Below are 6644 nucleotides of genomic sequence, written 5' to 3' on the forward strand. Positions count from 1 at the left end.
GCTGTGCCCGTCCCAGCCGCGCCCCGGCCCCCCCAACCCCTCCCTCCTCCTGGACCAGCCCGGGTCCCCTGTCTCTGCCAGCGGGCACAGCCTGTGGCCTGGGGAGGAGGGGGCTGTCCCGTGGCCCCTGCCTGCACCCCAGAACAGGGATGTCAGCCCCCACGGGAGGGGCACAGGCCTGTCGGGACATGCACACGTCAGGAGAGCAGGGTCACCTCATGTATGTTCATGCAGCTGGCGAGGGGGTTCTGGGGAGCAGTTCTGGGTGGTGGCCCGGGGTTCTCAGACCTGCTGTGGACAGGCGATAGTTGTGACCCCTTGAGGGCCAGGCACAAGCATAGGTGTGCTGGGGACTGTCTGTCCACGAGGTCTGGCCATCTGCCTGTCTCTCTACAGTCCCTCTGACACCTTCAGGGTGTCCCCCTGTGTGTGGGGGGGTGTGCACCCATATGTACATGTGTCTGTGACTTCCTTTGTGTGTCTGTGGGCATGTGAGTGTCTCCGTGTGTTTGCACGTTGGTGTCCTGGGTTGACGTACTTCTGTGTCTGTGTCTTTCCCCATGCCTGGGTGTGGATCTGTGTCCCGGTACCCAGGCCTGTGTCTGTGTCCTCTTGTGTGTCATCTGTGTGTTTACACCCTCGTGTCTGTACACATGTCTCTGGTCTGGGTCAGTAATCCTGCCCTATGTGTGTATCTGTGTGTCTGAGCAGGTGGAGATGGGGGTCCCTGTTCTGTGCTGTAATCCCACGGCCACTCTCTATGGTCTGGATGATGGGAATAGAAGTTTACGTGGTTGTGGCCCTGGTCCTGGCCCCTCAGAGTCCACACTGGAGGTGGAGTGCCTGGAGAGCCCTGGAAATTTGTCCTCACCGCTCCCACCAGGACTCAGGCCTGGGGCCTGCCCCTGGCTCCCTGCCCAGACCTTGTCCCCACCTCCTACTCACTGTTCCCTTTTCATCTTCTTTGCCCCACCCCTGTCTCCTGTTCCTGGCCATTCTTTCCCTCCTCCCCCTCCCCCCTGGTTCTGGCCTCTGAGCCCTCTTATATCTCTTCCTAGAACTAAAGGCTCCAGGTACGTAGTGGTAGAGTGCCCAGCAAAGCCTGGGGTCTGGCTTCTGACCTGAGAGTATGGACAGGTCAGCTCCTCCTTACTTACTCTATCTCATTCCAAGAGGGAGGTAATGTCAACCTTGGCTGGGGGGTCCTGGTGGTCATCTGGCACCAGTGTGGAGTAGACTGAAACATGTGGAGACTTCTTGGTCTAGGCAGGGAATAGTCACTTCAAAAAGAAGCAGATAACAACGAGCTCATCTATGAGTGAGGTTAGCTGTGTCGTCTCCCACATTTAACCACTCTGAGCCTCAGTGTCCTCATCTGTTAACAAAGGAATGACATTAGTCACCCACGGAATTGTTGTAGATTAAATAAGATTATGTTTAAAGTTCTCAACACAATCCCTGGTGTATAGTAGATGTTCAATAGACATGTGCCCCCTTTCTATTTATCAACCCCAGCGGTACTGGGTGGGAAATGAGGATGTTCTGGCTTGCGCTTAGGTATAGGAATTGTGTTCTAGGGCTAGAACAGGAGCCCTGACTCAATCCACTTTTCTCTAGGACTCACATTAGCAATAAAAGCCCTGCTCCCTTAACCTGATAACCAGTGGAGTTTCACAGTGAAAGGGCAGCTGTCGGGACCTTCTAGTGTGTTTGCTAATTGCTTCTATCTGATGTATACAGGGCTAATTGTTTTCTAGACTCACAGGTATTTCCTTATGGATACTCTGGGCACAAAGAACCATGAAAGTTGTAAATTGGAGGCTGCTATCATTGCTATCAAATCAACATTGTTCTGAAGGTCCTAATGAGTTCAATAAGATAAGAAAAAGAAATAAAGGACAGGGCTTCCCTGGTGGCACAGGGTATGATTAAGGATCCGCCTGCCAATGCAGAGCACACAGATTCCAGCCCTGGTCTGGGAAGATCCTACATGCCACGGAGCAACTAAGCCCGTGTGCCACAACTACTGAGCCTGCACTCTAGAGCCACAACTACTGAGCCCATATGCCGCAACTACTGAAGCCCACACACCTAGAGCCCATGCTCCACAACAAAAGAAGCCATCGCAATAAGTCCAAGCAGTGCAACAAAGAGTAGCCCCCACTCTCCGCAACTATGGAAAGCCTGCGTGCAGCAATGAAGACCCAACACAGCCAATAAATTTAAAAAAAAAAGAAGAAAGAAAGAAGGGACATACATGTGAGAAGGAAAGGGGCAAACTCTTCAAGAATTACAAATGATGTGACTGTTTACTTAGGAAATCCAAGATAATCAACTGTAAAACTGTTAGTATTATTGAGAGAATTTAGCAAGGTAGCAGAATATTTTTTAAGTATGGAAAAATCAAAACCATTTCTAATAACTAAAACAACCAATTGAAAAGTATGAGGAGACCAAATATCCAATTCACAATAGCAACATTACAAAATACCCAGGAATAAACAATAAAAAATACATAAAATCTACATGAAGAAAACCATAGAACTTTACTGACAGACATAAAATAAACTCTGAATAAATATAAAGGCATGTCATGTTCCTGAATTGGAAAGCTCAGTATAGTATTGTAAAGATGTCCATTCTGCTCTAAATAATCTATAAAACTAAATGTAATTCAAATCAAAAATCTAATTCCCCACTCCCCGAACTGGACAGTTTGACAAGTTGATTTTTTTTTTTTTTTTTTTTGCCATGCTGCGTGGCTTATGGGATCTTAGTTACCAGACCAGGAATCAAACCTGGGCCAGGGCAGTGAGAACACTGAGTCCTAACCACTGGACCGCCGGGAATTCCTGACAAGATTATTTTAAAGTTTAAGGGGACTTCCCTGGTGATCCAGTGGTTAAGAATCTGCCTTCCAATGCAGGGGATGCAGGTTCAATCCCTGGTCAGGAAACAAAGGTCCCACATGCTGCAGGGAAACTAAGCCTACCTGCCGCAACTACTGAGCATGTGAGCCACAGTAGAGACCCCAAGTGCCACAACTACAGAGCTTGCACATCTCAGCTACTGAGCCTGCGTGCCACAACTAGAGAGAAGCCTGTGGGCCGCAACAAAGAGCCCACACGCCACAACTAGGGCCTGACTAGGACCTGACACAGCCCAAAATAAAATAAAATAAGTAAATAAATAAATATTTAAAGTTTAGGGAAGAGTGGGACTTCCCTGGCAGTCCAGTGGTTAAGACTCCATGCTTCCACTGCAGGGGGCGTGGGTTGGATCCCTGGTCAGGGTACTAAGATTCCACATGCTATGCAGTGTGGCCAAAAAAAAAAACAAAAAAAACCCCACTATATATATATATATATATATATATAGTTTGGGGAAGAGTAAATACATGATAATAGCTTAGAAATTTTTGAAAAAGAAAACTAATGGAGGGAACTTGCATTGCTAGATTTGAAAATGTTCAATAATGCTTCTGCAATTAAAAGTGTGATCTTGGTGCAAATTAACCGATAAATTAATGGAAGATAATAGAGTCCAGAATAAACTTGGGCATTCGTGAGAATTTGATATATGATAATAACATGTTTTAAAGCAGTCGTAAAGTATACAAATTCAATAAGTGAACTTGGGATAGTGAGTTTTCCATTTGAAAGAAAGTTAAATCTTACTTCATGCTATACATAAAAAAAAATCTAGATGGATTAAAGATCTAATGTAAAATGAAAACCATACAAATACATAGAAAAATATAGGAAACATTTTTATAATTATGGAATGGAGAATGCATTTTTAAAGTATGACAAAGTCCAGAAAACATAAAGAAATATGTTAGTTGATTACATAAAAACAAAATATTTCATTAGAGCAAAATATACCATAAACAAAGCTGAAAGACAACAGCTTGGAAGAAAGTCTTGCAACATATATATAACAGTGTTAATATTTGTAATATATAAAGAGCTCCTCTAAATAAGAAGAAAGACAATCTCACAGAAAAATGGACAAAGCATGTGAATAAGCAGTTCACAGGTAAATTACAAATGGCCAATAAACACATGAAAAGATTTCAACTTCGTTAAAAATCAAGGAAAGGCAAATGAATGGGTCCCAGGGAGACTCTGATGGTTTGGCAGGAGAGACTGTGGTTTTCACCTTCCTACAGTGAGACTCTGATGGGTGAGATGAACTTCTTCCCCTTCTGAGACAGGATCCACCTCTGCCCCAGGAATGGGTGCGGGCTCTGGCTCCCTCCTTCCTTTGGGAAGTACTGCTTCCTCATTGCATGTAGTCTGGGAGTTGATACAGGAGCCTTGGGAACTGAGACTGAGAGAGGATTTGTGAGGTCATTCTCCTCATTCTCTGCCTCCAGACAAGGACCATCCTCTTATTTTCTCATCATACCAGCCCCTCAGAGTTCTCTCCTAGACTCAGAAAGTCTGTCCTAGTCTCTATCCTCTGTTCTAGCTATGGCAGGGTTGGCTCTGTTCCCCTTGGAAACTGCTTCCATCTGGAGGTTTGGTCCCACACACCCCAGCACCTTAATTTCAGGACCTGCAGGTGTAGCCGAGCTGGGCTCTGGCCTGGGCGGGCTGTAGCTGGATGTTTAAACAGTCTGGGGCCAGGGGAAATTCTGTCTCTCTGGAGGCTGGAGGTCAGAACCGGTTCACTGTCTGTTGCTGAGCTCTGCCCAGGGCTGGGCTGCTCCGAACCAGTAGCAGCCCTGACTGGGGAGGGAGATCTCTGACCACTGTCCGCTACGTGGCAGTCTAGTGTCCCCAGGGAGGAGGAAGAGTGTGTTGCTACTCTTGGGAGTCCCACTGTGACGGAAGAGGGGGCCTCCTCCTTGCTCCTCACGTTCAGGACTGGCTATCTTCTGTCTACTTGTGTGTGTTTTGTTTTGTTTTGTTTTTTAAGTGAATGTGAGCTTTTTTTTTTTTTTTTAATTAAAAAGGATATTTATTTATTTATTTATTTTTGGCCACATCGTGAGACACGTGGGATCTTAGTTCCCTGACCAGGGATTGAACTCGGGCCCACAGCAGTGGAAGTGCAGAGTCCTAACCACTGGACCGCCAGGGAATTCCCAGTCTACTTGTGTTCATGGGAGCTCAACTTATCTTCCCAAAGTGAGTTCCCAAGACTAGGCCTGCCACTTCCCAGGCCTTCCAAGTCTCACTCCATTGGCATGGAAGACCCTCAGAACATCTGCAGAGGAACAGGGCCCGAGCATGGCCGTCAGCTTGGCCCAAGGACCCCAGGTCAAGGAAGGGCTGGCGAGGTCTGGAGTTAGTCGGCACGGGTTTCCTGGGGGAGAGCAGGCAGCTCCTTGGCTGTAGACCATCAGAGGAGCACCGGCCAGGGCCGTGGAAGGTGTGTGACGGGGGTGCTGGGTTGGGAGGTCTGAGCCGGTTCTGGTTGGCTGACCCTCTGGGAAATCCAGGGAGTTTCCAAGCTGAGAGCTTGGTGGGGGGGACCAATGGTGAGGGATGTAGCGAGAGTCCTGTTGGGTGGGGAGGGCAGGCTCCTCCTGTCTCACCTTAATCCTTTCTGCTGCAGGAGGTGGGGAAGGGCCATTCCGGGGTGTGTGCGTGTGTGCGTGTGTGTGCTCACTGGAATCAGTGTCTGTGTAAGTACACGTGAACCTGTGTGTGACTGTGAGTGTGCAAGTATTTACACTTCTGTTCCCATGCTCGCACGTGTCCCCATGGGTGTGCATTAAGTCTGTGGAGCTATAATGTGATGCTGGGCGTGTCCGTGCCAGAATCTGTGTCTCAGTGTGTGTGAGCGTCTCTATACTTCTGGGAACGCTCAGGTCTGACACCGTGGGCACAAGCATCCGTGTTTACGTGAGTGTCTGAGTGAGTGTGTGTACAAATGTCCGTGACTGTACGCCTGTGTGTGTGACTGACTCTGGGTGTGTGGAGCGCTGTGAGTGCCCGTGAGTGTGTAACTGTGCACGCAGGTGTCTGTGTTGTTCTCTGGGTGACCCAGGAATCTGTGGTTCTGTGTGTAGGTGTCTGTGGGTCTCCTCAGCTTGGAGAGCAGCTCTTTTGAATCTGTCACAATCTTCCCAATCAGGCTGCTCCATCTGCCCCCTCGCTGTGTCCCCTCCTCTCCCCCTTCCTTTCCCTGAGGTTGAGGCTCACCCTTTTAAGGTCCCTGGTAAAACCTCTTGGCTCTGCTCCTTATGACTAATGGGGCCCAGACTGGGTGGAGGCTGCAGGGGGCACCCTCTCCAGGCTGGCACCCACCAGAACCTCACCCATCCCAGTCCTGCCCCGCCCCTCACCCTGCACCCCTGGCTGCACTGCCCATCCTCCTGCACGGCTCACCCCTCCCATTTCAGGAAGCAGCCTCCCCTCGGAGACTCTGGGGAGACAGCGAAGTCATGGCCTGAGACCCCAAGGGGCCTACTCGGGGGGTGAGGATCCTAACTCCCAGAGCTTCCCTTGACCTAAAGCCCAAGTCAAGGTGAACCCAGAGAGGGGGATCAAGATACCTGCCCCCACCTTCTCCATCCCCTAACATGCACCCATGCCAGGTTTCTCCTTAAAACCTTTGGCTTGATAGCTCTTGCTGGGCCTTCTGGCTGCTCTGGTTGCTTCTGGGGCTGGCGCTGGCCGGCAGGAAGAGGG

This window comes from Hippopotamus amphibius, chromosome 17, assembly GCF_030028045.1.
Source record: "Hippopotamus amphibius kiboko isolate mHipAmp2 chromosome 17, mHipAmp2.hap2, whole genome shotgun sequence".
In the NCBI taxonomy this organism is placed as follows: domain Eukaryota; kingdom Metazoa; phylum Chordata; class Mammalia; order Artiodactyla; family Hippopotamidae; genus Hippopotamus; species Hippopotamus amphibius.